At 40.7% G+C, this 22665-nt stretch overlaps 1 pseudogene; it reads left to right on the top strand.

The window, feature by feature from the left end:
* The first annotated feature begins 21300 nt into the window (after window positions 1-21300).
* LOC140511778 (ADP/ATP translocase 3-like) lies at window positions 21301-22211 on the top strand (annotated as a pseudogene).
* The last annotated feature ends 454 nt before the right edge of the window (window positions 22212-22665 follow it).

Genomic DNA, 22665 nt, shown 5'->3' with positions numbered 1-22665 from the left:
TTTTGAAGGACATTAAAACCAGAATGAGATGTTTAAAACAATTAATCAGGGCCTCTAGGAATATGAAAAAATAAGTCCTGTGACATTCACTGATTTTGTTGAGATGTTATATTCTTAAATGGCGTGCAATGGAGGATTGGTTATTAAGGACTGATTCCTTTGGACCACATGCAGATTTGCCCTTCCTAGTAGGTGACGCAGTTCATGCATAGTATTCTCTTCATGCTGCCAATCCCAGATGTGGAAGTTTGGGGAGTCAGTTACTGAGCACAAAAGACTTTGAGTCACTCCTTCATAATGAAGACTCTTCTGCTTGGCCGAAAAGGTCTAAGGTCCAATGAGAGACACAGAACTGAGCTTGGATTTTTTTAAAAGAATTTTTATGACTATTGGCCTTTTGGTGCTTGTTTCTTCCCTGGTAGCCAACAAGAAAGAACTCTGGGACTCTGGGTGGGGAAAGGGGAAAAGGATCAGTTGCCTTATCTCTCCATCCAGTGACCACATTCATAAATGCAATCCCTGCCCTGAAGGAGAGTGCATTCTCATGAGGATGACAACATGCAAAAACCCATGTTCACATAAGATATATGTCAAGTAGATGGAATGTAATCAAAATGGGAAGGAACGAGAAGTGGAAGGAGACTGTGGAAGGCTTCTTACAGAAGACAGAATTCCAGTTGAGTCTTGAAGGAGACCTAGGAGACAGAGGTGAAGAAGAGAAACATTACAGACCCAGGGGAACAGCCAGTGCAAATGCACAGAGTGGGAAGAAAATGTGAAATTAAGGGAATAGGCATTTATTGAACACGTATTATTTGAACACTGGTTTTACAAATAGTATATTGTGGGATCCTCACAACCCTGGGAGACAGGTCCTATTATCAGCCCCATTTTACAGTTGAGGAAACTGCAACAAACAGAAGTTAAACAACTTTCCTAGGGTCACATAGCTAGAAGTATCTGAGGTCAAATTTGAACTCAAGTCTTCCTGACTACAAGCCCAGCATTCTGTCTACTATGCCACCTAGAGGCCTGAGAGGAAGTCTTACGTGAGGAACAGTAAAGGGGCCAGTGGTGCTTAAATATACTGTGTGTAAAGCAAAGTATAAGAAGACTCCAAAGCCCCAAAGGAGTCAGGTTGTAAAAGGTTTTAAAAGTCCAAGAGAGGATTTTGTATTTTTTCCAGGAGGTAACTGGGAGCCACCAACTTTTAATGAGTAGGTCACATTTCCCCTTTAAGGAAAATCACTTTGGCAGCTAAGTGGAAGACAGATTGAAATGGAGAAAGACCTGAGGCAGCCACTGCAATAGTCCAGGTGGAAAGTGATGAGGGCCAGCACTGAGGGCAGGTGGCTGTATGAACAGGAATATGGGGATATATTCAAGAGATGATGTGAATGTTGAAGTAATGAGACAGCAAGAGATCAAATACGGGGAGTAAAAACAGGAGTCAAGACACTGAGGTCACAAGAGCAGGTGACACAGGAGAATGGTGCTCTTGACAGCATTAGAAAAATAAAGAAGGGAAGGTATGGGGACAAAAGTGACAACTTCTACTTAGGATATATTAAGTTTCAGATACCTATAGGATATACAGTTCAAGAAGTCAAAAATGCAATTGATGCAAAACTGTAGCTCATTAGATTGAGTAGGATAGGATCTGTAGATCTGAAAAGGAATAGTAAGTAGAGCTATGGGGGTTGATGAGATAAGCAAGAGAGATAATATAGTTTCTTCTCAGAATGATGGTTCTGTTTATATAAATACATGACATGCAAGTCTGATGTGAACATCAGGTTTATCTTAGGTGAACAAGGTAATTCCAAATGTCAAATATTAATTTATGCCAACATATAATCATGACTTGGCCAAGGTGTCATTATATCTTGCTTATATATGGAATAAATCAAAATTTGGACGTGTAAGCCAGTCTTATAGTCATGCTATATAATCAAATGCAACAGGTCTGGCCAATTTGTGGTCTTAAAACAAGATTAAGAAGATGTAAGGTATGGAATTGAAAGATAAATGGGGGTAATACAATGCCAGAAGAGGAAGATCCAGTTAGAAGAATGTTGAAGGTATGATTAGAGGGACATGGTGAATTGGAACTGGAATATTCTAGGGAAAAATTATTGAGCTGAGCAGGTACTTTTCCAATGTCCTGCCTAAAGGCAGCATTCTTTCCCATTCTTTTCTCATGCATCTATTCTGGGTAGTAAATATTGGTAATAACATTGATAAGCTGGAAACTGTAATGGGAGGTAATGAGGACGTTAAAGGAGCTCATGTTCATAGTAAATGAGGATCACTTCATGAAACTGAGGGAATTTTACCCTGGAGAAAAGTAGACATATATGTGGCCAGAAGAAGTGCCTATGAGTATTTGTAAAGCTGTTGCAGTGATTTTGCTTATTTTACTTATCTCCCAATGAAAGAAACTGAATTAATGGATGGCTGATGTAGAGAAGCAGGATTAAGGGGAAAATTGCAATAGGGAGAGATGCAGACTTGATAGTTCAGTCAATAGACATTTATTAAGCATCTACTGTATACTGAGTACTGTGTTAAGCCCTGAAGGTACAAAAAAAGGCAAGAGATAGTCCCTGCTCTCAAGCAGCTCACTGTCCAGTGGGAGAGACAACAAGCAAGCAACTCTATAAACTCAAGCTGTATCGAGGACAAATTGGAAATGATTAGCAAAAGGAAGATACTGGGATTAAGGGAGACCAGGAAAGGTTTCCTGTAGAAGATGGGATTTTTACCTGAAACACTTCTAACAGTTAGAGATGTAATGAGCTGCGTTAGGTGCTAATAGATTCTTCAAGCAAAGCCTGGATGATCATTTATCCAGACACTTGTGCAAGGAGTTCCTGTTCACATCTGGATTGGACAAGATGGCCACTAAGGCCCTTTCCTAGTTTTCTATTCTAAAAACTCATTTCATTCCAATTTCTACACCTGCCATATTGCTCTGCCCCTCTTTCAGTTACATAGTAAGAGTAGGAAGATAAGAGATTCTTATCCAGGCATCTATGAAAAACAGAAAGAACGAGTGGGTTTTCACTGTGCTGGGGAAATGTTCAGTGGGGCCCTAAAGAATGCCTAGGATTTCAGAAAAGACAGACACTCATGAAAAGGACTCCCCAAACAATAAAGCTCCTTGCCTGCAATTTAAAGGAACATCAGCATGACCATGTTCCAACAGGGAAAACAATGTTCTGCCTTCTTCTAACAATTACTCCCTTTACATCTCATGTGGGTACTTGTAATACAGATCCAGTATTTCACACATGCGTGTCTTATGTGCCCAAGGAATAACAATAGTTGGCATTTATAAAGCTCCTTGATGTTTCCATTAACTCAACATACATTATTCCATTTGATATTCTAGTTTTATAAGGTAGCTATGGCAAGTATCATGATGCCCATTTTATAGATAGGTCAGTTAGGTGGTGTAGTGGATAGAGTGCCAAGCCTATAATCAGGAAGACTCATCTTCCTGAGTTCATTCCTGACCTCGGACAATTACTAGCTGTGTGACCCTGGGCAAGTCACTTAACAAGTCATCTATAAAATGAGCTGGAGAGGGAAATAACAAACCACTTCAGTATCTTTGCCAAGGAAACCCCAAATGAGATCACAAAGAGCCAGATATGATTGAAATGACTGAACAACAACAACAATTTTATAGACGATGAAAGCAAAGCTCAGAGAAGTTAAGGACATAACTAGAAATGATATGATAACCAATATTTGTGTAACACTTACCACATGCCAAGCATAGCACTAAATGCTTTACAAATATTATCTCGTTTGACACCCAGAACCATGGGAGGTGGGTGCTATTATCCCCATTTTACAAATAGGGAAACTGAAGCAAACAGGAGTTATATGACTTGCCAGGGCCACACAGCCAATAAACGTCTCAAACTGGATTTGTACTCATGACTCCAAGTTCAGCACTCCTAACTGCCTAGCTAGCATGTCTGGTAAGTGTACAGGGCATAACTGAAATCCAGCTTGTTGACTCCATATCCAACATGTTTTCCACTACATAATCCTGTTTCCCAATGAGATTGAGGGCCACCTCAACCAGGCATCTTTCATGAAATCCTACTTTGATCCTACTCCTCCTCCAAAAGTACTTTCCTTCCTCAAATTTTCCTAGAGTTCTCTGTCTGGATCTCTTCTGTGCCACCCATACAAATACATACATAGGCACCGATGCACCCATACACACACATTCCACCTTGAGTAGAATGGATCTGTTTTCCTGTATATCCCTATTAGTAGAATTTATGTTCTTTGAGGTTAGAAACTAAGAAATTTTATCTTTTAATCCCCAGTGCAAGACAGGCAGAATGGCAGAATGGAGTCACTCTCAGACAGGAAGATCCATGTTCAAGTCCTTCCTTTTAGTAAAATTGTCTGAGTGACTCTTGGGAGGTCACTTACACTGGTGACCCTACAAGACCAAAGTTGCCAATGTATTGTCCATCTGCATTGGAGGAAAAAGTGTGCTCCTTAGGATTCATGTTTATCTACTAATGAAATCCCACATCTGTCCAAAAGGAGAATAAAAAGATGCCCCATGTATAACACAATGTCTTATCCATAGTAACTCAATAAACACGTATTAATAAAATGAATGAATGAAGGAATGGATGTCAGGCATGCTGCAAGGTGCTAGAGATGAACAGACAAAAATGAAAGATTCCTGACCTAAAGGATCTCAAGTGATTCTGGAGGCTAGTATTAACAACAGCAGTGATGATGATGGTGATGAAGATGATGATGATGACGATAATAGCATTTTTATGCCACTCTAAGATTTGCAAAATGCTTTACAAATAAGATCTCATTTGATCCTCATAATAACCCTGGGAGGTAGGTGGGGACAGTAATCTCCATTGTGTGGATGAGGACATAGAAGAATAAACTTCATTTAGAGGTTGTGACTTGCCCAAGGTCACAAAGCTAATAAGTGCCTGAGACAGAATTTGAATTCAGGTCTTTCTGAATCCAAGTCAAGTCCTCTGTCCTCTTCCTATATGACCCAACTACTTAATAAAAAAAATTCATATGAATATACACATCTATAGTTGTATGTAAACATACACAGAATACATAAGTGCACAAATATGATTTTAAGAGTTACAGAGTGCTAACAACTGGAAGGATCAGTGAAGCTTAATTCAGGAAGTAAGACACGAACTGCTTTTAAGGAAGCTAGGGATATGATGGGATGTAGACTGGGAGAGAGTAGTTTCCAACTGCAACTCGGGGACAATTTATGCAAGGATGTGCCAGTGAGAGACGATAATTAAAATGTGCTTGAAGGATGGCAAAGTCTGTTTTTCATTTTGTTTTTATGTCCTGAGCACCTGGAACAGTGTCTTACACATAATAGGTACTTAATAAATGCTTACTAGATTGGCTCATCTTTTTTCCCAGTCATACATATTCTTAATATCTTCTGTTGTTTTTCCTATACAAGTCTTCAGTAGTAATATGTTATGCCTACCCATACCCACTTGTGCATCTTTCTACTGCCCTTAGAATAACCTACAATTGGCATCAGCCTTTAAAATATCTAAAAATCACACTAATTCACGCTACAGGAAACTCAGCCTGTACTCAAGCATCATGGGATGGCAGCAATTAAGCTCACCTGCAAAGACTCTGTGCTTGGTGCCCTCTGAAGTGAGAGAAGTAGACACATGCTGTGCACACCAGAAACCCTTTGGAGAAAATGAAGGCTTCATTTTGTCAATCACCTATTCTGAAAACAGCTGTTAGAATTCAGTCCAATGACTGATAAATAGCAGGCAACTCTCCAGTTGTTTGCAAACTAACTCACTGTTGGGATGAAATCTGTTGTCTTTTTCTCCTTTAACCCCATCCAGTTCACATGCATGTATCTTCCCTACACTTGAGGAATTTTCATTCAAAACTGGACAATCAAGCACAATGGGAAGATCCCGGAGCACTGAGAGATTTTACAGTATTGTCAATCTCATCAATAGGTTGACATTGTCATTGAGGGTTGACGCTGCCATTGTCCCTGAGCCTCCATATTGTTGAGTCTTTCAGTCGTGTCCAACTCTCCATGACCTCATCTGGGGTTTTGGTGGAAAAGATATTGGACTGGTTTGCCATGTCCTTCTCTAGCTCATTTTACAGATGAGGAACTGAGGGGCCTCCAGACTCCAGGGCTGCTGCTTATATTCACTGCATCACCTAGCTGCCTCGTCAATAGATTAGTAGTGGTAAGAGCAGTGTAGCAGGGGAGGAGGGGTTAGAGAGTAGAACTGATCAACCACTCCTACTGGTCCACTTCATTTTCTGACTGCCTCATTAGAATGGAAACTCTATGGAGGGCAGGAATTAGATTGGACCTTCTTTGTAATTCCAGTATCTGATGAATAGTAAACCCTTAGTAGATGTTTTTGTTTGACTGACTAAGCTGTACAGATACTGTATAAACCCTTAATAAACATTCCTCCTTTACTATGGGAAGTTTTATCAAAGGATATAAGGTTCTGTCTTTTTTTTGTGGGGGGAGCTCTGACCTCCCAAGCCAGAGACAGTATCCTGGCAAAACACCTCAATGTTAGATCTTTCCCTGTTTCCTGAGAATATAACACTACTAATTGGCTTCTTCCTTTCTAATATGTGTCTTTGGTGTGCCCTTTGTACAGGCAAACATTACTGTTTCATAATTCTAAAAGGCAGAGTGTCATGGTAGAATCATTGGACTTAAAGACTGACAGACCTGAATTCAATTTTTGCCTTAGTAGTTATGTAATCCTTTACAAGTTACAACTTCTCTGGGCTTTATATTCTAAGGTCCCATTTAGGTCTAACTTTATGGTTCCATGATGCTAAATAATTTTGTCTTTATGTATTTTAAGGGTTCATTTTTCATTATTTTATACCATAAGTTATAGTATATTAGAAACATAATGGCTGGCACCTCCCTATTAGTCTCTAATTATCATTTCTTCCACTTTAAGACTTAAAGATCCCTTATTATAGCTCCTTCACTTTACAGTGGGGGAAACTGAGAACCAGACAAAAGGGACTCAGGAAATGTCAATGCCAAGAGATTATACGTACACCCACAATCAGGGACTTTGCTTATTTAGCTCTCAAACTACATTTGGCATAACATCAAGGGCAATCAATCACATGACCAATATTTCAGGGCATTTTGCTGAAGTTATTCCAACCATTCCAGGTCTAACTTAACCACAAGAACTAGCATTTCAAAGGGTTTTCTAGCCATCTTTTCTGTTCCCTCTTTTTCTATGGCTCCCTTATCTGCTGCAGATAAATAGATAGATGTTACCATAGATGCCTACTCAGAAATGACACAGATGGATGTGGGCTTACATCCAGCCCCTGAAGAATTCAGATGTGCGATTACAGATTCTCTCCACCCCAAAGCACTGGCTCCAACCCTGGTTTTTTGGCGTTCCCTCTTTAGAGGAAAGAGAAAGTGCTATTGGCAGCTCAATTTCTAGGCTTTGACATTGGTGCCAGGATTCACTGGAGGGCTCTGTGCCAGGTTTTCAGGGTCAGCATTTGAGGAGAAAGAGGAGTTGGGAGCATGGGGGGAAGGAGCAAAAGCAAAGCAGAGTGCAGTCTAATGGGGAACTAAAATTTCATCAATCCACATAAATTGCAACCACTATGACATTCCAGTAGTACCTGTCACCTGTCTTGTCTGTCTCCCCCAACTCAGAAAAGCCATCTTCCTCTTGACATTTGCCCCCTCAGCAGAGACATGGTCCATGATTGAAAGGTGATGGAAATGCTACATCCTTCTCTGTGGTTCTAATTTCACAGCTGGGTAAGGGCTAGCCTGAGCAGAAAGTGTCCCAAGGAAGACATGACAGAAGTGGCAGATGGAGAAAGCTCATTAATCTAGCATCTCCCTCCTTCCTGATACATACCCACTTTCTTTACCCCTCCAGCCAATCACAGGATTATAGTCAAAGACCTCAAAGGTCCCATCCTGTACTAACATCCCCTAACTGGCTTACTGCAGCCACAAATTGGGAGTGGGTTTTATCACCTCTACCACTCACTATACAGAGAGAACATTTAGCTTCTCCAAGATGACCAAATTCCAATCAGGCAGAAATGAGGGGCTGGTGCCTCTCCATTAATCTCTGATTACATTTCCCTTCTATGGTTTATTTAAAGAATATGTTCCTTCTAGGATCTGTGCATCTGGAGGAGACTGGGAGGAGAGGACGGGTGAAAGTGACATCTGTCGGTTAGCAGTAATTAAGCTGAGATGTGTGGCCATTCCCAAGCTTGAAATGGTCCCGTTAAAGTGTTGATGAGCAGTAAAATGTCTGATTAAATTTTAAGCAGGGGGAAATGGACCAGTCTTACCATAGGAGGAAACTAATTGAGTGGAGTATGTGAGCCACTAAATCAGGATAGCCGGACTACCAAGAAGGTCCTAAACACTGTAGTTTTCTGGAAAAAGCTATGATGTGCTTACCTTATTGGGCCTTGAGAAACAGCTCTGCATGTAGTCATGACAAATAAGCCTCCAACAGAGATCCAATGAGGCTAAAAGGGTCCTTCTGAATTAATAAGAGATTCCAGTGATGAACTGTAACTGAAGGGATTTTATTTAGATGTTGTTGGTCAGTCGCTTTTCAGTCCTGACTGACTCTTTGTGATACCATTTGGGGTTTTCTTGGCAAAGATACTGTAGTGCTTTGTCATTTCTTCCTCCAGCTCATTTTACAGATGAGGAACTGAGATAAACGGGGTTAAGTGACTTGCCCAGAATCCCAATGCTAGTAATTGTTGGAGGCCAGATTTGAACTCAGAAAGATGTCTTCCTGACTCTGGATTATCAAGCTCTATCCACTGCACCACTTAGCTACTTCATGCTGAGCAACATTCAACTCCACTTTCAAAAAGTTCATGAACAAGAGGTCTTGACTTTTGTCATGTAAGGAACACTGCTGGGTAGTATGCGTGATAAAAAAAAAAATAGCTCTGTCACTGCTGTCATGGAGTTCATGCTTTAGTAAAGAGATAACTTTAGTAAAACACCATAATAAGATAATGCAGGAAAAGCTATAGTATTATACTATATGACCTAACATCATTCAGTTAGAAATCCAAGTTGAACGTGAGGTCTAAAGTTGAATAACCTGGGCTTTCAATGCCAGCATTTTGGCAAACATGAACCATTTGTGGAAGGGCACCATGGACTGAATGGAAATCTGGAGTGAAGGCCCAATCAGGGAAGCTTTGGTGAAGACCATTCTTTTGGTTTTCTCTATCACTCAATTTGAACAAATAAAAGTGACAGCAAAATACTGTTTCTCCCATGTGTGACACTCCAAATCCCATAGGCACAACTTGACACTGGCCACTGCCCATGCTTGAACTCTGTGTTTTTCCCTTCAGGATATAGATTCAGTTCCATTTAAGCATAAAGCCTTTCTTGATCCTCTTAACTAGATTTTATTTAAATTTTCTTATAGTTTGGAGGGTTTTTGTACTTCATATTAATTCTACATATTGTTATAAAGATAACAGGCTCACGTTTCATTCTCCCAACTCTCATTCAAAGGAACAGGTCAGGTCCCTAGGACTTGGCTAACTATCTTTCTTCTGGGTTCTAAGGATAACTATGAAGTTTTAGAAAGTATAATACTATTACTTACAAGTATGTTCCTACCTATACCTACCTACCGGTTAAAAACTCCCCAATATCACAATCAATTAACACCAATTAGCTTTAACAAAGGCATATTTGCTGAAAAAGTATAGCAAAAACAGAAATGCAAAAATTTCTCCTTTGCCCTGCCACACTGGGTCATACTCTCCACTCTACTCATCTAGACAACGCACCAAAAAGTTAATAAAACTCAAAGGAGTTGTTACAAAACACTTTCCTACCTGAAATCCTATGGTGTATTTCCTCAGTTGAGAAGCACTTTCCTCCCTTCAAGGAGTCCCCACCAACTTAGTTCTGAGTAAGCTGTGAGTAGGTCCCTCTTTTGTAGGACTCAGTATCTCAGCTATTATGTTCTTTTGCTTCTATTTTGGGTAAAGCAGGTCATTCTTTTTTGATGTTTTTTTTTAATTTTATTTGTTCTCAATTACATGTTAAAATAATTTTAAGATTCATTTTTATAATTTTTGAGTTCCAAATCCCTCCTTCCCTCTTTCCCCTCCCCCTCCTTGAAAATGCAAGGCATTTTGAAAAAGGCAAACACTTTGATAGAGACCATACATCTGCAGTCATGCAAAACATATTTCCATATTAACCATGTTGCAGAGAACATAGATCAAAAATGAAAAAGAATTTTTTTTAAAATATGCTTGATGTACATTCAGACTCCACCAGTTCTTTCTCTGAATGTGGATAACTTATTCATCATAAATTCTTTGGAACTGTCTCCTATCACTGCACTGCTCAGTCACTAAACCATCCATAGTTGATCATCACATAGTGTTGCTGTTACTGTTACAATGTTGCTATTACTGTTACAATGTTGCTGTTACTGTGTACAATGTTCTTCTGGTTTTGCTTCACTCTAAATCAGTTCATGTAAGTCTTTCCAGGTTTTTTTGAAAGCATCCTGCTCATTATTTCTCATAGTACAATGGTATTCCATCACTATCCTATTCCACAACTTCCTCAGCCATTCCTCAATTAATTGGCACCCCTTTAATTTTTAATTCTTTGCCACTACAAAAAGACCTGATATAAATATTTTTGTACTTTTAGGTCACTTTCCTTTTTGGGTTTTTTTTTATTTCTTTGGGATATAGACCTACTAGTGGTATTGCTGGGTCAAAAGTTATGTGCAGTTTTGTAGCCCTTTGAGCACAGTTCCAAATAAGGATTGGTTCTCAAAGAACCTACGTAGACAAGATCATGGATGTGTTCATTAGAGCCAAAGGTCTGAAGGAGTTCTTGTTAAAGGATGGATGTACTTTGTATAGTTAGGAAGGAAATGCCATAGGTATTTTCAATGTAATGTGAATGGAAGGAAGAACGCTAAAGCTGAACTAAGAAAAATAGAATGCCCAGAAAAACAGAAAGTGGTTCGAACATGGAACTCTGTGTTCAACTTTTTTCACCACGTTTTCAGAAAAACACTAATAACATACAAAGGATCTAGGAAAAGGCCTTGGAATCATACTATATCTGGATCAACAGAAGAAAGTGATTATGTTTATCTGGGACAAGAGAAGACTTATGGAGATATTGTTGTGTTCAACTATTTGAAGGATGGTCACATGGATGAGGTCTTTAGCAGCAGAGTATCCTGGCCCAGCAGCAGTGATCCAGTGTAGCAGAGAGCCTATCAGTGGAGCCATATAGCCTGTCTGTGAAGCATCCTTGGAGCTGAACAGTTCAACACAGTCGTAGAGCAGCCCTAATTTATGGTGGGGCTCCTGTTTAACACAGTTAACACAGTTGCCTTGCCTAGCAGTGAACTTCTGTGAGTATAATCCAAGAAAAAAGAGATGTGGCTTAGAGTTGAAGTTGTAAGTTATCCTGGCTACAAATGTGTCCCACATGTGGGCCTCATTATAATGGGGCTTTATATTTGTGCCCCATCTTTCTTCTGGACACTGTATAGATTTGTGGGAGAGTGACCCTCAGGTTGGTAGTTGTAATGTTACACGGTTATTATTTTTGCTCTGCCTTTTAAGTGAATGTGTTTGTTAAAAGTTAATCTGTTAATGGGAAACACACTGTTTGGGGCTCAGAAACTATAGTTAGTAGAAGTACTCTCCCCATACACACATATACATGCATATAAAGTTACTAGTTGCTCCCCTACTGCCAAATCCTGAAAGTAGTTGTAGCAGACACTACTCTAAAGATTCAACTTATTAGTAGAACTGAGAGAGGTAAGCAAACTCATAAAAAGGAGGTAAAGAAAACTAAACCAATGTAGTCCTATTTTAACTTTATCAGTCACATGGAATTCTCATAGTCTCTGAAGCATAAAACTAATTTAAGTGGAAAGATATAGATAACACCAAGCCATTGTGCCTACAGATGCTTCATGCTTTGCTCTATAGATGGATGACCCTGGACTTAGAAGTGCACTCCCAGGGAGTATAAATTGAAATCAGGAACTGCCATGGTTCAGGGACATTCACTATGGAGTTTGTATCCTTGATAAGCTGCTGAATTAAAGTAAACTAAGGCCATTGAAGTATGTATCTTGCTTCCATTTCTGTGCTGAAAGCATAACATTTTCACTGAGGCCTCAGGAAAAACCAAGAAACAGGAAGGGGTTGATTATGCCCACTCACCCTGGAAAATGTAGAGCATGGTGACTGCTTATCTCTGGATAGCAGAATAGCCTCTATCTAGCACAAAACCAATGGCCTGAGGGTCCAGGTAGGAAAGTACCCTATGTACTAACAGGTAGCATTGACAGACAAGAGGGATGCTTAAGACAGACTTGCAAACAATTTTCAAAAATTCTTTCCAGTACACAAAATGTGACTTTGCCTACATTTGTCAATTTCCCCTTCCGATTGATCAAAAAGTCTTGCTTTATTAGGTACTCTACTTGGAGCACTGACTCAGTATTTCTGACGCAGTATTAGCAGAGGAGAAGGAGAGGAGAGATTCCCCCAGGCCATCTACATATCTACTCCTTATTACTGGGCTAAGACCATTAGCAACTATACCAATTGCTTTCCCCATGGAGCCTCATGAAAACCATGCAATGAAAGGATTTGCAATGGGATACTGTCTATTTGAAGTATACTACAAGATTTCACATGATATAATGGGAAGAGTATTGGCTACAAAGAAAGAGAACCTGAGTTCAAATCTTACCTGTGACAGTATCTGTGTGATTCTGGAAAAGTCAGGTCCCTTGTCTAAAAAATGACAGAGTTGGACTAGATAATTTCTTTGGTCTCTTCCAAAGCCAATTCCCTTACAAACCATCCCCATCCAAGAAGGCCAGGCTGGATTCTAGGCCTCAGGAAGCAATGATTCTTCCTCACCTGATGTCTTCAAGCAGAGACTGGATGGCTATTTATTGGGTTTATTAGAATAGAACATAAATTAATTAGATAAAATTCATTAAAATAACATAAAGATTGTTTGGCATTGTATTCCTAGTATCTAGCACAATGTCTTGCACACAGTAGGTGCTTAATAAATGCTTGTTGGCTGATTGATGGATAGATGTTGTGATGGAAATTCTTGGTCACTTATGGGTCAAACTAAATAGCTACTGAGATCTTTTCCATCATGGCAAAATCCTGTTTTCATGGTCAAGCCACAAACTCAAATGCATTTGTTAGTATAACACTCCCTAGGCTGTGCTCAGAGAATCATGGGGTTACAAATGTAAAGGGGATCTTTCAGTCAGCCATTTTTCATTCCTGTCCAACTATTCACAGCCCCATTTGGGGTTTCATTGGCAAAATTACTCTAGCTCATTTTACAACTGAGGAAATTGAGGCAAGTATGGTTAACTGATTTGCCCAAGGTCACATAGATAGTAAGAGTCTGAGGTTGGATGTGAACTTGGGTCTTCCTGATTCCAGGCCCCACACTCTATCCATTGAACCACCTAGCTGCCCAGAAAGGCTCTCAGAGACCATTAAGTCTAATTATTTTTTTACAAATAGGGGAACAGAGGCCCAGAGACTTAGAGTGATTAGCCTAAGTTTACACAAGTAATGTATGGCATGACTGGGATTCAAACTCAGGTCCTCTGGCTCCTCATCTAGAGCCTTTTACACTCCATCACAAGCCTTCTTGTATGCTTTTTTGAGAAGTCTGGGCCAGCCCCCTTAGAGTGTGACAAGAGGCTGTGTTCCTGTGACTACTGGGTGTCAAGGACTGCTATGAGTAATGAATGAGCCCATTACTGCTTTACAGTAAGGGAGACAGGTTAATCCTTTGTCAGATTGCTGCACACACTGTCCTCCTGCCTTATTCCAATTACCCAGGAGGTGATGACACTTTCTCATCCACAGCCTTTCTGGCACCTGCTGACATGTATTTAGGACAGGGCTGAGTATTCACGCTTTAACAACACCAAGGCTTCAGAGGAGCCTGTCACCAGAAGTACACCTAACAAGGGTTGTCACTGATGACTAAGGACTTCACTTTCTGCTTTCAAAAAAAAGAAAGCTGGAGGAGGGATGGAAGAAAAAACATTCTCATCTCATGGCTGCGGGACTATTTTTTGTTCTCCTCAAATAAAGAAAGAATTTCCTAAAGGAAAAGGTAAGTCCCTAAGGACATATTCAATCTACTATCTCATTCATTTTTCTCTCTAATAAGAGCTGTAGTAACATGGGGGGTAGGGAATTAACTCCCTGGAGAAATTAATCCACTCAGTTTGAGAAATCCTGCCCTGAAGCTGAGTTGTTCTGATTGGCAAGTAAGGGCAAGCTCATCTGACCCACTCTATATTTAACTGGCAAAATTCCTTGCTACACATCTCACCCCTCCACCTCAGACATCATACCATCTGCCCTCTTGACTCTATACTCATCCTCTTTCCATCTCTTCCTCTAGGAACAGTAATCAATGAATACTACCATTATTTCTGGAAAAGGCATGTCAATCAATTCCCCTTGAATTTCTCTCACCACCCCTGTGACTCTTCTGACCCAAACTCCCATCTCTGGTTACCATTCCCTTATAAATGTTGTCCCCCCCCTTTAGAATACTAACTCTTTGAAGATATTTACACCCTTCCCTCACTCTCAGGATGTTTCTACCTCCTTGCCAGCACCCTTAGCATCCCAGTGATACCTATGCTCTGTTACCATCTCCTCTGATTAATCCAAAGGCTTCAGGGGTGGGGAATCTGGAGCCTCAAGGCCATATGTGACCTTCTAGGTCCTTTAGTGTGACCTTTTGACTGAGTCCCAATTTTACAGAACAATAATTATTATTATTAATATTGTAAATAATAATAATAAAATCTTTTTATTATGAGAATCTTTTTCTGTGAAGCTTGGATTCTAGTCTCCAGACCATCATTTTATGAGGTTCTCAGGCCATACATAATCACATCACTCCTAGCTCCACATCTTACTCTCTAGACTTTTTCACATTCTGTCTCTGGCAGCTTGCACCCATTTCCCTCCTTCCCAGATCCCTTTTATGTAATATCTTTCCCCCATTAGAATGTAAGCTACTTGAGGAAAGAGAGTATCTGGGTTGGGGTTTTTTCGGGTTTTTTTCCTTTTATTTGTATCTTCAGCACTTAGCACAGTGCCTGACACATGGTAGGTACTTGTCAAAGTACCACATATGGTATGGATTTAATAAATGTTTATTTTCATTCATTCATCCTTTAATCCATCCATTTATTCACTCTTCATACTTGAAGTCTTCAAAATATTTACATGTGTTCAAAATTCAATTCAGGTGCTACCTCCTCCTTGAAGTCTTTGCTATTAGCACAGGATCATAGAAGTTGAGCTGAAACAGTTCTGAGAGGCCATCCATGGAAGTCAACCCTCTTATTTTACAGACTGAAAAACTCTAGAGCTCTAAAGTATCTTGTGCCATATCACATGGCAAGTAAGCAGCTAAGCTGAGATTCTAACCCAGGTCTAACCCTCAAAACAGTGTTCATTCCACTGAACTAAAGAGGGATGTGTCCATATGAAAATATCACTCAGTCCTGGAGAAATCAAACCTCTCATTGATGCTTCCTGGGGGGCCTTCCCCTCTTCCTCCTCAATCACTATTAGTTTTAACCAAGTTTCTCCAACACCTAAACACAGCCATCCAGTGCTGAGGACCTAAAATTCCCGTGTACCATTCAGACTTTCTGCTATTAAGAGAGTAGGTACTACCAGGCAAGAGCTGTAACCCAGTGATGGAGTCCCACTAGAGCTGCCCCCAGCCCCAGTAGTCTAACTTTATTATACGCCCACTATACCTACCTAGCCCCCCTTCAATGCCCTAACCTCTTCATATATATGCCTCACTGCTCACTAGAACAGCAGGTGCATCTCTGAAACGCATAGTTCTCACAGAAACAGCAGGCACAGAAACCCAGCCACTGCCTCCACTCAGCCTCATGACCGCCAGACCCATTCCCACAGAAACAGATCTGTTCTTATAGTCGATCAAAACTGCATCATCCATCTAGCCCAAGACAGGACCACAATACCTATCTATCTTGACCAGACAGGACTACAATAGCTAGCCAATTGGAGGGTAGCATGAATGTTTAACCACCAAACCATGGATGGGACCCCTCTTCCATTACCTAATCCCTTAGCAAACTCTTCCTGCCTTTTAAATCTCAATCATATTCCTATATTCTATGTAAATTTCTGTTACTCTATAAAAATCAGTCTTGCTTTCTCTAAAGTTGCTGGTTCCTCTTGTAACTTAGCCCATTTCATGAGAAGCATCAATCTCAATAAATGCCTATGCTTGGATTAGAGGTGGTCGGACTCTGAATTCATTGAGACAGTTCTACCGTAAGACATCATGAAACCTCAGCATTGGCCTTGACTTAGTCTTGAAACCAAACAATTTAAATTGAAGACACAACAAATAATCACAGGTTTTGAGGCAGAATTCAGGGGCACAATAGAAATTCATCCTGGTATTATAGTTTATGGTGGTGAAGACGGTAGGCACTAACTACAGACCTGGAGATAAGGTTTAAAGTCCATTCTTATAACATGCCAGTGAGGTTGATGACAAATCTCAACTCCTCTGACTCCTCCATCTGATTTCAATCTCCACATTATAGAATTCTAGAATATTGGAATTTGAAGAGCCCCTAGATATCATCTAACTATACCCCCTCTTTTCTTAGATATAAAAAATGGAAGCCCTGGGAAGTTGTGACTCTGCCAAGGTCACCTAGCTATTCTGCTGGAAAATTTTAAAAAGGTTTAAAAACAAACCAAAAATTCTTGTAAGGATGACTCTTTGCTTTACAACAACAGGGGATCAACTGATTAGCCTCAAACTATCTAGCAAGTCACCTATGTTGTCTCAGTCAGCAACAATAGCTAGAACAAATGTCTTATAAGCACGATAAGGCACAGTGATCACATTCATATATTTCTAACATCGTCCTATTTTCCCTCTTTACACTTCTTTCCTGCCTCTCAATGCTCCTTATCAGCAAGTTTCCTGAGGTGGGGGAGGGGAATTATCTGTCCAAATACTCTCCCCTCCCCCAAGCCACTTGTTCCTCTCCTGGCTCTAGACTCCTTTATCTTTCTACCTTCCCATCACCAGCCACTTCTGTGTCTTATTCTCCAAGACACAAGACAATGTGATTCACTAATTCATGTTAAGGTATCAGTAGCTTTCATTTGCACATTCATAGGGCATTCCTGAAATACAGCCCCATAAGCTAAAGAAATGAATCTCTAATTATGGGATATATGATCAAGGTCTGAGAGCTGTATGGAATCTCAGGGGTCATCTAGTCATAGAATCATACAGCTAGTGGTGAAAGGGACCTTTGAGGTCATCTAGCTCATTCCCCTCCCCATTCTGATGTTATCTACAAGGACACTGAGGTTGGAGGTGATCGAATGCCTTGCCAAGGATCACAGAGATATTAAGTGGCCAAGCCAAAATTCAAACCCAGCTGCTCTGACTCCAAAACCTACCTTCTTTCCATTGAATCTGTATTGAATTTGACCTGGTTTCCTCCAAGAATACAATGAGCCTATGGTTGAAACCATCCCTGATATCAGAGAGATGACAACTTTGCCTTTGCATCTGTATGACTCCTCCACACAAAGTGAGGGCCAGTATGCTAGAATTTTGTGCATCAGAACAATGATAATAAAAATAATAGTAGTAATAATAACTTACATATTTTTAAGTCTTCATTATGGTATGTCAACTTCTTGTAGTAGATTTACAGGAGGAATTACCATAATAATAATAATGAATAAAACTCTACAGAAAAGTTCCCTTTTATCCCCCCTGGCCCACTGGAGCCAACAGAAAGCAATCTGGGGCAAACTGTTTGCAGATCAGACCCTACTGTGGCTCCATCATCGCTGCTTCATTAGCACTATTTCAATTGAAGAAAGCTTTATCTCTCTGTGTCCTAAAAGAAGAAGGAGTGGGCCCCACTGATGAGCAGAGAAGCTGTCACAGCCCTAAAAGATGCATGAGATTCAAGGAGTGATCAAAGCTAGGCTTCTAGAAGACCCACCCATGCTGTGCATCCCCAGAGATGCCCCTTCCCTATGGCCTCATTGAGCTGCTATAACTGGCTTTCTCTGCTATGACTTTTCCTATACCAAAGTTAAAAGGCTATGCAAGCACATGACCCCCTGGGACTCTGACTGCACTGACAGAAGGGACCTGTATGTCACTGTCAGAACTTCCTGGGCCTAGAAACATGGCACAGTCTGAAGAGCAGTTGCTGACCCTCAGGGCCTGTGGATTTGGCAACAGCAGACCTGACTTTTTAAAAACTGCATCAGGGCCAACTCAGTACAAAGGTGGCTAAAGAGGAGCATGGTACAGAGGCATCAAAATGGGCAGAAGGTCTTATTTAGGTCATTCACAATACTCAGCCAGCTGCCTGCTATCCTGTGTCCTAGTCCTAGACCCCAACATGCTACTCTCCTGGCCTTGATCAAGTTATCACACTTTTTCTTGGCCTCAGTTTACTAGTCTGTCAAATATGAGGTGTAGATAGGGTGATTGAATTCTTGTTCCTTGAAACTTAATATTCTGAGAGTGATTTACAGAAATATGGAAAGACTCGTTCACTTTGATGCAGAGTAAAGAGAATAAAGAGTGTACATAATGCTATAGCTGTTTAAATGAAAATGAGGAGAAAATGAGGCCAAGTGTCAATTAATTACAATGACAAACCTTGTCCTCAAGAAGACATAAGGAAATACCTCTTTCCTTCAGAAAAGAAGGGGGGTCTGGACATGGTAGCACTTGCCTATGGCACTTGCTACTGAGGAGGCAGAGCCTTGACCTTACGACTTTACCTCAAGAATTATGAGCTACAGTCTGACTAAAACATACAAGGTGTCCACAAGAAAGTACTGTACAAATATGGTGCGCCCTTGAGAATAGTTGCCTAAGGAGGGCTGAATTGACCTGGGTCACAAAGGAAATGGTCAAAGTTGCCATGCAGTTTAGCAGTGGCATCGATCACCTGAATGGTCACTGGGCTTCCAATTTGAGCAAGATAGGAAGACTCAAGTTACAAAGAAGGGGCACTGGGGGGCCTTTGGGTTCAGAAAATTGTGTATTTTGGGGGTTACTATGTCAGTTAGTTATGCTTAACTGGTTTTCTATACTACTGGTTTTTTATACTAGAGAGACACTACAGTGCAGGGAGGGTGGATATGTATCAGAAATGATTGGTGTAAAAGCAAAATTAAAAATAAGACATTTTAAAATAAAATTATTTTATATCTATCAATCAAAAAGCATTTATTAAGTACCCAGAAGGTGGCAGGTACTGTTCTAGGCATTAAAATTAAAATGACAAAAATTAAGTAGTCTCTTCCTTCAAAGAGTTGACATTATGTCAACAATTTGTACAGATATTATTATATTTGATAATGGAAGCAATAAGGAACCACTGGAGTTTATTGAGTGGGGGTATCACAGTGAAAATCAAATCTGTACCTCAGGAAATCACTTTAGCAGCTGAATGGATAAAGATTGGAGAGAAGAAAGACTTAAGGCAGAAAGACTAGTTAGAAGGCTATAGTAATAATCCAGATAAGAAGAAATGAAAGCTTGCCTCAAGGTTTCAGCTGAGAGTAGAGAGGAGATGAACTATATGAGATACGTTGAGACAAAAGAAACAAAACTGGGCATTTTTCTCTTTTCATATTGTTGGCAGGATGGTTATTTGCCTTAATGACCCTTGAAATTCCAACTGTGCATGATTCTATAGTTTTGACACAGCTTAATCCTTCAATGAGGGGGGCAGAGCCAAGATGGCAGAGAAGAAGGACAGACCTGCTCTAGCTCTTCCCCCATAACCCATTAAATATCTATAAAAAGACTCTAAACAAATTCTAGAGCAGCAGAAGCCACAAAATGACAGAGTGAAACAGATTTCCAGCATAAGACACTCTGGAAGGCCTACAGGAAAGATCTATTGCACGGGGCTCAGAGGAGAACGCAGACCAGTCTGGACCATGCAGCACATACAGGACTAGACAAGGCTTCAGGGCATAGAATCATGGCTAGCAGCTGTGGTTCCCAGATTTCTTAACCCACAAACACCAAAAATAGCTTCAAAGGTCAGTAAGAAAGTTGTTTCACCTGAGTGAGACAGGAGCAAAATCCAGCCCCAGCTCCAGCCCCAGGGCAGCAGCACTCACTGTAGCAGCAGTATCCACTTTTGGAGCCCTAGTCTAAAGACCCTGGGCAAATAGAGCTACTGATCTGGGTCTCACTCCTGAGCGGAGGTCCTGGAATGAAAAGGAGTACTGGTGTGATGGACCTGGTAGTGGCTGTGGACAGGGAACCCTGTGCGCAGTTCCAGGGCAGAAAAGAATGCTTGTGCTTGCTCATAGACCAGAGCACAGGGCAGGAGAGGAATAAACTCCTCTCCCTTGATTGTGCCACCTTGGAGGAACTGAGAACTTACAGGTCCTTAGAGATATCTCAGAGAACAGTTGCACAAAACTTCTGGAGCCTAGGGTAATATACCCTCCACTTGACAAAGGACTCAAAAATCAAGCAGCTGACTGGGAAAATGCCCCAAAAGGGAAAAAAAATAAGACTATAAAAAGTTACTTCCTTGGTGAACAGATATTTTCTTCCATTCTTTCAGATGAAGAAGAACAAAACATGCCGTCAGAGGAAGACATCAAAGTCAAGGCTACTACATCCAAAATTGCCAAAATAAATATGCAATGGTCTCAGGCCATGGAAGAGCTCAAAAAGAATTCTGAAAATCAAGTAAGAGGTGGAGGAAAAATTGGGAAAAGAAGTAAGAACATGGAAGAAAATCATGAAAAGCAAGTCAACAGCTTGCTAAAGGAGACCCAAAGAAATGTGAAGAAAATAACACCTTTAAAAATAAACTAACCCAAATGGCAAAAGAGGTCCAAAAAGCCAATGAGGAGAAGAATGCTTTAAAAAGCAGAACTGGCCAAATGGAAAAGGAGGTTCAAAGCTCACTAAAGAAAATAGGTCTTTAGCTTTTGGTCCAAGCTGTAGCAAGGGGCTGTGTGCAGGTGGCAGCGACTTCCCCAGCTTTCGGCCCTCTCTCACCCAGCTTTCTTTCTCCAACTCCAGCATCTTCCCCCTCAGTAACCATGATGGAACAGGCCATCTCCTTCGCCAAGGCCTTCCTGGCCAGTGGTATCACCGCTGCTATCTCCAAGATGGCGGTGGCCCCCATTGAGAGTGATTAGCCACTATTGCAGGTGCAGCACGCAAGTAAACAAACTGCTGCAGATAAGCAGTACAAAGGCATTGTGGATTGTGCAGTCCGAATTCCTAAGGAACAAGGGGTGCTCTCCTTCTGCCAGGGTAACATAGCAAATGTCATCAGATATTTCCCCACCCAGGCCCTTAACTTTGCCTTTAAGGATAAGTATAAGCAGGTGTTTTTGGGAGGAGTGGACAAGCACACAGTTTTGGAGGTATTTTCCTGGCAATCTTGCCTCTGGAGGTGCAGCTGGACCCACTTCTCTCTGCTTTGTCTACCCCTTGGATTTTGTGAGAACCTGCTTGGCAGCTGATGTTGGGAAATCTGGCACTGAGAGGGAATTCAAAGGCCTGGGAGACTGCCTTGTGAAAATCACCAAGTCTAATGGAATTCATGGCTAGTATCAAGGTTTCAGTGTCTCAGTGCAGGGTATCATTATCTATAGAGCAGCTTACTTTGGCATCTATGATGCAGCAAAAGGTATACTCCCAGATCCCAAGAACACTATATTGTAATAAGCTGGATGATTGCACAAACAGTGACTGCTGTAGCAGGTGTGGTCTCTTACCCCTTTGATACAGTAAGGTGGCCAATGATGATGCAGGCTGGGCGCAAAGGGACTGATATCATGTACACTAGGACAATTGACTGCTGGAAGAAGATTGCGAAAGATGAGGGTGGCAAAGCTTTCTTCAAGGATGCCTGGTCCAATGTTCTTAGAGGCATGGGTGGAGCTTTCATGCTTGTCCTGTATGATGAATTGAAGAAAGTAATCTAAGTACATCCTAACTAAAGAACCAGTAAATATAGATCATGTAGAATACTTAACCATACTTACCATTTTGGACCGCTGACCTTCAAGAAATTCCTGTCATCTTTTTATCCAGGCCAGATCATGTTTTGTAGGGGAGCCAGAAAAAGCTCTTAGAAAAAGGGATTCATTTATTGTGATCCATTATTCACACAGTGGAACTGATGATGATTCAGAATATTGATTATTGGTTTTGGGGGAAATAACAGTTTCTGTGGGTCCAAGGAGGCAGATCAACTTAGACCATCTAGTTTAAATGCTCTTTTGTAGGACCATAAATTTGTGTTTTAAGTATTTATTTTTAAAAAATCATGTCTCCCATTTGTACTTAAGCACTATATATACCATTTTGCACAGCTGACTATTTGGCAATTATGATGATCTGTGTTGGGCATTCTGCTGTTAAATAATAAATACACAGAAGACTGTAAAAAAAAA

Source organism: Notamacropus eugenii, chromosome 6 (assembly GCF_028372415.1).
Source record: "Notamacropus eugenii isolate mMacEug1 chromosome 6, mMacEug1.pri_v2, whole genome shotgun sequence".
In the NCBI taxonomy this organism is placed as follows: Eukaryota; Metazoa; Chordata; class Mammalia; order Diprotodontia; family Macropodidae; genus Notamacropus; species Notamacropus eugenii.
Note: the sequence above shows the minus strand (reverse complement) of the source record. Positions and strands in the feature narration are given on the sequence as shown.